We start from the raw sequence: 8,173 nt of genomic DNA on the forward strand, positions 1-8,173 counted from the left end.
GAGCTTTCTTTCTCCTCCTCTTTTCTGAGGGATAAGCGTGATCCTCGTTGCGTTTCTTGATTCGGGAATGGCCGCGAATCTGTTTCGACGCATCCATTGGCTGACGGATGCCCGTGGCAACACCATTATTTAACTTGTCATTGTCAAAATAATTGCAACACACCGTTGAAGAGATTGCGATGAAACAACCTAATGTAAAAAACAATGAAGTCAAAAAGGTTTATGAGCGTTGGAGCACGGGGGTAGTCTTGTCCCTCCCGCCCTCTGTTCTGTTCTGGATCTTTCCAGTACTGACAGGTGGGGGAGTTCACGTTCCCACTTCAAGAAAAGCAAAGACTTTGACCACAATCATGTCTGCTTTCCATCTTGCCCAAAACCCAGAAGTCACAATTTATTACTATTATTATTCTTTTCTTCTTCCGTGTTTTCTGCTTTTGATAATAAAGGCAACGCTTCTTTTTGTCAAATGATTGAGGAGAAAGGGCTGAGAGATGGAAATGGGGAGGATTGGCGTCTAAAATTTGTAGGAGTTACCATTTGCAATATGTTTTGAGGATGGAGACTTCTTCAGGAACTTCAACTTTCTTTTAAAGTGGGAATCAAGAAGTCTTGGATGTGAAGCTTCCATTTTTATTTTTTATTGACCTTCTTTCGTTTGTGGGGTAAAATGATGATTGGCACCAGCACAGTCATGAAGACCTTACCCATTTTAGGTTTCTGAAAATGCCGCTGACTGGAGTTGGATTTCAGTGAAAAAGGGATTTTCTAAGGTAGATAGCCGCGTTAGTCGCGTAGTGCAAAATCTTCACCTGATGCAGAAAGATGAAAAAATCAGTGAAAATATTGGCGCATGAATGGTTAAATGAGAACATATATAAATTAGTTAGCGACACCTTTTCTTTCGGTTCAAAACGAAAGTGTTTGAATAGGTTTCTGTTTTTTGTTTTTTGTTTTTATTTTTTGCTTAATTCAAATCATACTTGGAGCGCACTATGATCTTTTTCGTTGCCTCGTAACATCCCGAAACTTTCACAATGTATACACTTGCGCATGTATATTCGCGCATGATTTTTTCCATAATTCCTTTTGCTTTTGTTGAATGGATAAGTAAACGTGACCAGCAAAGGAAAGTCATTAATTAGAATCAGTTGGAAAGCATAGACTACTCACATGAAAGATACCATTTTGGACACCTAAAATCCCTGGTTTGTCGTGCATTCTTTTATATGCTCATTTGTTCAGATTTTTTTTCCATATCCTCAAAGACATTAATCATCGAAAGTTGATTGTCTACCTAGACGGGCTGTTACATTATCAATACAGCACTTAACCAAAGAGTATATAGATGTCCTTCTTGGTGTAAAAGCCAGTCAAAGGTCAAAACCATCTCAAGTCATCCACTCCATGTAAAATCATAAAAATGACATTTAATTTCCGTTTTTATCGCTTACAAAAATGAATGAATAAATAAATAAAAAAATATTTTTCATCGTTCGCGAAATTGTTTCGACTTAGATTGTTGTCGATAATGAAAATATTTTCAATTGACTAATTATTTCAAGCGATATAACCGATCGTTTTTATGAAAAATGTTTTCCAAATCGTTCACTTTCCGGGAAACAAACGAAGCCTTAGAGTAGAATCGGCCAACCTGATATCCGACCGGAGCATTCTAAGCGTATCTCTGTCATGCGCTAACAGTCGTGACAGGTATTCCAAAAAGACTTTCTAATCCTGGTCGTTCGTCAATGCCCTCTCGTCTCTCACCAATCATGTCTAGAGCTTTTTATCGTGCTGATTGGTCGCGGACAAAACGAAATCCATAAACGACATTCAGGAGATCAATAATTGTCTAATCGAGTGTTCTGAAAGGCATCGGTCGTGTCATAACTAAATCAACCGCGACTTGCCCGTATCCTAATACTTGCCAATGGAGATATTAGACAGAAGAAGAGGGGCTTTTCCGATGTGGGCATCGAAGTCAACACTTGCTCACTGTTAGAACAATTAAATATTAAACCACGCATCCATCTAACGCCTTAAACTTTTAAAATAATTGGCTGTGGTCCCACAAAATCTCAAAATCCCGAGTTCAAATCTTTCCAAACTCCATTTGCCTCCCAATTAAATATGTCAACCTCTCATCTAACAGCTTAAAACTTTTAAAATAATTGACCGTGATCCCATAAAATCTCATGCTCGCCTTTAATTTTTCCTTAATAAGAGAAGAAGATTATAGGAACAATAATGAGCTTTTGATGTTGAAAGAGAGAATCTTTTAATATGGTGCGAGGAGAAAAAGAGGAGAAACGTCGGGATATGCAAGTGGGGAGGGGAGGAGGAGTAGCTATCAGGAGAGGGGAGGGGCGGGGGAGGGGCAGGCCATACCTCGTGGGCTTCACGTGGGAGAAGGGCCCGTCCCACACCCATGCCCCGCGGGCTCCACATGTCCAAAAGTGGTCCTTTGCTCTCATCTCCATCTCCCCCTGACTGCTACTGCTCACTAGCAGAAAGAAGGAAAGAGGAAAAGGAGGTGGGGAATCATGGCGACTAAAGAATGGTAATAATGACGGGGGGGCGAAGGGAAACAAAGGAAAGGAAAGCCGTGTCCGAGAGTGCAGTTTCGAGTGGTCACAGCGCAGCACAGGTCGTGACTCTGTCTGAAATCTGCTCTTTCCGAGGCATGTTGTCTTCTCCGGAGCTGGTCAGAGGCGGCTTCTTTCTTTGCTGTGGGAGTCTTGTTTGGTGTTGTTCTCGAGTGGTGGTTCTGATTTTTATGAAGTTTTCCCTTCCTTCTTTGGGAATTGGTTTTTTAAGCTGTCATGGCCGGTCGCAGGCTGCGCTATGTAAAAAGTAAGGGTGTAAATGGTTCGGTTCGGTTCGGTTTTTCAAGAAAATCAAACCGAACCGAATTGGAACCAAACCAAAAAATCGATTTGATTCGGTTTGGTTCGGTTTGGTTCGGATCAGTTTTCGGTTTCAAGTTCATTAAGTAGAGAGAGAGAGAAGAGAGGAGAGAGAAGGGGAGAGAGAGGGCAAAATAGCCCTAAACCGAAGCGTTTATTTTAGTTCGGTTCGATCCAAACCGATCCGAACCAAACCGAAACAAATCGAACCGAAAAGAAAAATTGATTTATTTTGATGATCCGAACCGAAATCGAAATCGAACCGAAATGCACGAAATTTTCGGTTCGGTTCGTATCTCGATTCGATTTTTCGGTTCGGTTGTGGCACCCTAGTAAAAAGTAACGCTGCATGCGTAAACGATCCTTTGGAAGTTCCTTCTTTTGCATGTCGTAATTCTGGTTCTCCTAGAGGACTGGGAAGAGATCGCACGACACCATCGTTCGCCATTAAAGTTCATTTCAATCGCTCTCTCTTTCTCTCTCTCTCTCTCGTTCGGGATCTCTTGTTTTTCGTGCGAGATATGATTCTATGATTCGGTCAACATGTTTTGTGGAAGTTTGACAAGGAAAGGCACCAACTTTCACACTCGAGATAACTTTGGCACCACGAGAAAGCCATCAAGTTTCGTTCGGAAGACCCTTGTAGCCTGCACGTTCGAATGTCGCGTAAAAAGACGTTAATATTAACCTATAGAGATAATTTTGGCAACCGTTAGAATTTCGTTAGATCATGCCTACGTAACATCCGAGGTGGCAAAGGCGAATGAATTGACGTGGCGAGGCGAACGTCGTCAATAGATGTGCATACGTGCCCTTAATAAACAATCAAAATAATGCCGTTTCAAAAATGAATCGAGGATAACTTGAAAGTCCCGGTAAATGACATTACTAAACATGTGAAAACAACGTTGTTTATGAGCTGACGGGGTTTCAAGATTGATCGAGAGAGAGAAAGAGAGTCACACAAACTGGGATTTAGGGTTTGGGTTTGTCACAAAATCATATTGAAAGTGGGGAAATTAAGGGGATATTCGGTGAATGTGCTCTGATTTTGTGAAGAACCCCAAGCGCCAATGCACGTATCCTCCTCCTCAATCTAATTCAAAGCTCTAATATTTGGCATGAAAATGACACGGTTTTGATTGTTTATGGTAGCCTCGTCTGCTTACGCGATATTCATCATTTACCATGTTAACATTCGTTTGCCACTTCAACCAAAAAAAAAGAAATGAAAAATCCGTTCACCACATCTGATGCCACATACGCAAGTTTTGACGTAAAGTTCTATTGATGGCTAAAAGACGGTTGGATGAAATTAGATTCCTGTTTATTCGACACTTGAAAGTTGGGGCGAAAATCGTCGTCCGAGTGAAAGTAAGCACCTTTCATATGTGACACTTGAAAGCTGGGACCAAAATTGTCTCCCGCATAAATTGGGCCCATCATCTTTCTTGTTTGGGCCTAAAATCTCTTGTTCCAAAGCTCACCATAGAAGCACAAAGCATATGAAGATATCCCATCTGAAGGCGTTCGGGGCTTGGTTTGGGCTTGCGATCCCCAATGGCACGTTTGATCCCGCCCAAGCAAATGGGACTCGCATTGTCAAAAACTCCAAAAAAAAAAAAAGATCAATTATTCCTACAAGATCGTCCGCATGGACAATGTTGCAGCCATCTCTACTCTAGCTATACATGTGAAACCCTATCGGATAAGTTAGGTATACAAATTATGACTTATCGGTACACAAAATGATGCGGCCGACTCTCCGCGCGTGTTCAGAACGAGTCGACCCCGATCACTTAAATGTTCATCTGTAGTCTGCCAATATCACTTAGCATCGTCACTTTGTAGGCATGCATTTTAATACACTTGGAACTACTATGCGTCATGCGACCCTGATTTTCCAAGCTAGTCTAGTGAAGAGAAAGTGCGGCTCTGACTCTATGCATACATGACACGACCATGCCATAGCACAACCCTACCATGGATTAGTATGATTTATATTGCCGAAGGGTGGCAAATCTACTGATAATGATTGACATGAAGTAAGCATTCGACAAAGCAATAGCCGGCACAACCCCTTGATCTGGTTGCGCGAATCTCCTTTTGTGTCCACCACCCAATTCGAGCAATCTTATGGTTAAGATACTCATTCTGGTTTCGACTCAAATTTTCCTTGTTCATGAGGTTAGTAGGCTACATCTTTTAGGCCTGGCGGAGCTTTATCCATCCGAAAAAAAAAAACGTAGATGTTCAGATCTGCCACAACAAATCTGATTGAAGCCATGAAACGTCTCGATTCAGAGAGTTAGTACTTTGACATCGTCAAAGCACTAGGTTTGATCAGGGTCTTTATGATTCATGAGGTGTATATGAAGTCCTTGATCAATTTCTCTCCGTAGGGCAGACCGAAATGAGTGATCAGCTAGTGAGTGCATGCATGTCCTGTAGCTCTAAGGAACTACAGAGAGAAGAGAGAATTGTCTGATGCTGACGCTATTGGTTGCTTCTGTTATACCAACTTCAAGCGCAATTTATCTTCCGTGAGAAGATTGACCACAAACAGGCATTCATACGCACATAAAAGTTGCAAATGACTAGAGAAAGTCGTAGGTTTTCTCTCAGCCCGTGATGATGGTGGGTTCCCTGTTTTAGGTTTGAATTCCATCACAGGTCGCTCATGCTCTTGAGAATAGGGACAGCATATATGTGCACGCTTGTCGTTTCTTTCTCCACCAGCAATTATAACTTGACAATTTGATCAGCTTACATTATGAGTTAGCTGCTCCCAATCAGCACGAATCACTTTGGTCCGCACGTATTCTTTTCCGACATACATATGCGAGGTTAGGCCCATACCAAGAAGAAGAAGAAGAAGAAACAAGAGACTCCAATTGTACAATACAAGTAGAGAATATCACTTCCCACCAACTACACCAGCTCTCCAATGATACTTGCGCCGTAAGATCTAAAGAAATCTTATCGCATAGCATGGATAACTTTCAATTAAGCACATGATAGAGTAAATATTTTGTGGAATCAATATCTCTATTATCCAGTCTCAATATGATAAGAAAAACTCAATATTTTAGGACCATCAATACATGTTTCAAATCGAACCATCGTACCGTTAATCTACTCTTACTCGTGCCCCTTCCACGAAACTTACTGCGAAGAGTCTTTTGCCTTTCAAACTTTGCCGGTCTGAAAAGGTGAGGGTAGTAGTTTGAAATGCCTTGTAGGGTTTGGTAAAAAACACAGGAGCCTAATTTGGAAAGCGAAGTTTCATCTAGCCCTAAAAGGCACCTAGCTGGACATCTCTTACTAGACATGGCCACGGTTTGGAACCGGCCGGTAAAAATTAAAAAAATAAATTATGAAATAAAAAATAATGAATTATCAAATTATGAAATAATGAATTATTCAATATAAAATGTAATCAAAATGTACATTGCAATCAAAATGTACATTTTTTTTTGGAACTGGGCCCGGAACCGGCTGTTCCGAACCGCGAGCCCGGTCAACGGGCCGGTCCCGGGTTTGACCCGGGCCGGTTCCGGCCCGTGGCCATGTCTACCTCTTACAAACCTACGCCAGAAAACAAAAAGGATAATAAATGAATTGGCCTCGTACGGGGAACAAGACGGGAAGACACTCCTGGCATCTGTTGGCGACATTATATTGTCAGATTTTATTGTCCAAAACGTGGCCAAAAGTTAACAAAGTTTCGGGTCCCTCGGAATTATGTTGCCGTGCAGATAGGGAACTCACATTATGTTATATGACCCATTGATTTACGAGAGGGCAGTCTCTCTTTTACTCTTTTCTTTTTGGTCGGTAATATAGGGGGAAAATTGTCCGAAAAAGTCTTAAACTTATTGCAATTTTACCAATTCAGTTATAAATCTTTTAATTTTGTCAATTAAGTAATAAATATTTCTTTTTGCCAATTGAGTCCTTCCAACTAATTTTGACCGGAAATCGCTGACATGGAAGCCAGCCTACGCGGCACTGATGTGAACAATTTTAAAAAATATTTTAATATTTTTTTATTTTTTATTTTGATTTTGATTTTCTATTTTTTTCCCTCCCCTTCTTCCTCCTCCAGCCAGTCGTTGGGCCTCAGCCTCGAGCAAGCCTCGCCCCCACCTGCCCCTGGCAACGCTTGATCTTGCCAGATAGCCTCGCCATGGTTGGGCAAGGCTCGGCTGAGGCTAGCGAGGTCAACCTCGACGGCTCTTGCCTCTGGCCGGTTGCCGAGGCTCGGTGGGCGGTTCGAGGAGGAAGAAGGGGAGGAAAAAAAAAGAAATAAAGAAAAATAAAATAAAATTTAAAAGATATTATTAAAAATTATCCACATCAGTGCCACGTAAATCAGCCAGCATCCACGTTAGCGATTTTCAGCCAAAATTCGCCTGATGGACTCAATTGACAAGAAATGAAAATTTTTAATACTCAATTGACAAAATTGAAAGGTTTATAATTGAATTGGTAAAAACGCAATAAGTTTATAACTTTTTTTACAATTTTCCCATAATATATGAAGCATTTACTTTCGAAATGAAATAAATGTATCGGTGCTGACTGAGACCTCATGTAATCATTAAAACACATTGCTTCGCCACTCCAGTCCAGCGGAGATGTGGTAGGAAAAAGCCGATAAATTAGATTATTCATATAAGATCCATTGAAAGCAGTAAACCCATTATCGTACTGCATGACACATGCAAAATAAACCTACATATAACAGATAATCAAATCTTCATTGCTTAGTGTTAGTAAACCAACTGCTAGCTTGTTTGTATGTCCCTGGGCTTATAGCAAGAATCTTTCTAATGCTCAAAAAACATATTCATAATGATATATATAGGATACTAGGATAGGAGCCACTAGTTCTTGGTGTTGAGGTATGATGATGGGATTGAACCTGGACAATGAGCATCTATTTTGTTCTTCGGAAAATACTAGAAACGAAGCTTTTGACGCTTAAAAAAGAAGAGGAGAAAGCATAGACCGCGCACACTTGGCATGCATTCGTGCGCTTTTTTTACTTTTATTTCTCGAAAGCAGACAAGAACAAGGATAATGGACTCCATTCTTCTGAGTCTCGTACAAGCATTACATAGTGGTTCACTGTGTTCCTGTACTATGTTCCCATGTTGGGACGTTCACGGCTTAGCCAGTCTTAACCCATTTCACTTGGGAATAAGTATATGAAGTCATGCAAAGAATGATGGGAAAGAAAACACACTCTCTAGCTGCCGCAT

General features: G+C 41.0%; 1 long non-coding RNA gene across 1 annotated transcript; it reads right to left on the reverse strand.

Moving 5' to 3' along the window:
* Positions 1–2,253: 2,253 nt before the first annotated feature.
* Positions 2,254–3,382, reverse strand: LOC130140768 (uncharacterized). Its single transcript, XR_008818754.1, has 2 exons — positions 3,235–3,382; positions 2,254–2,842 (listed from the first exon to the last, which is right to left on the reverse strand). It is a non-coding gene; the product is annotated as an uncharacterized LOC130140768 (long non-coding RNA).
* Between the last annotated feature and the right edge of the window lie 4,791 nt (positions 3,383–8,173).

Source organism: Syzygium oleosum, unplaced genomic scaffold (genome assembly GCF_021117445.2).
Source record: "Syzygium oleosum isolate NSW1041296 unplaced genomic scaffold, Sole_v2.1 Sole_v2.21, whole genome shotgun sequence".
Classification (NCBI taxonomy): Eukaryota; Viridiplantae; Streptophyta; class Magnoliopsida; order Myrtales; family Myrtaceae; genus Syzygium; species Syzygium oleosum.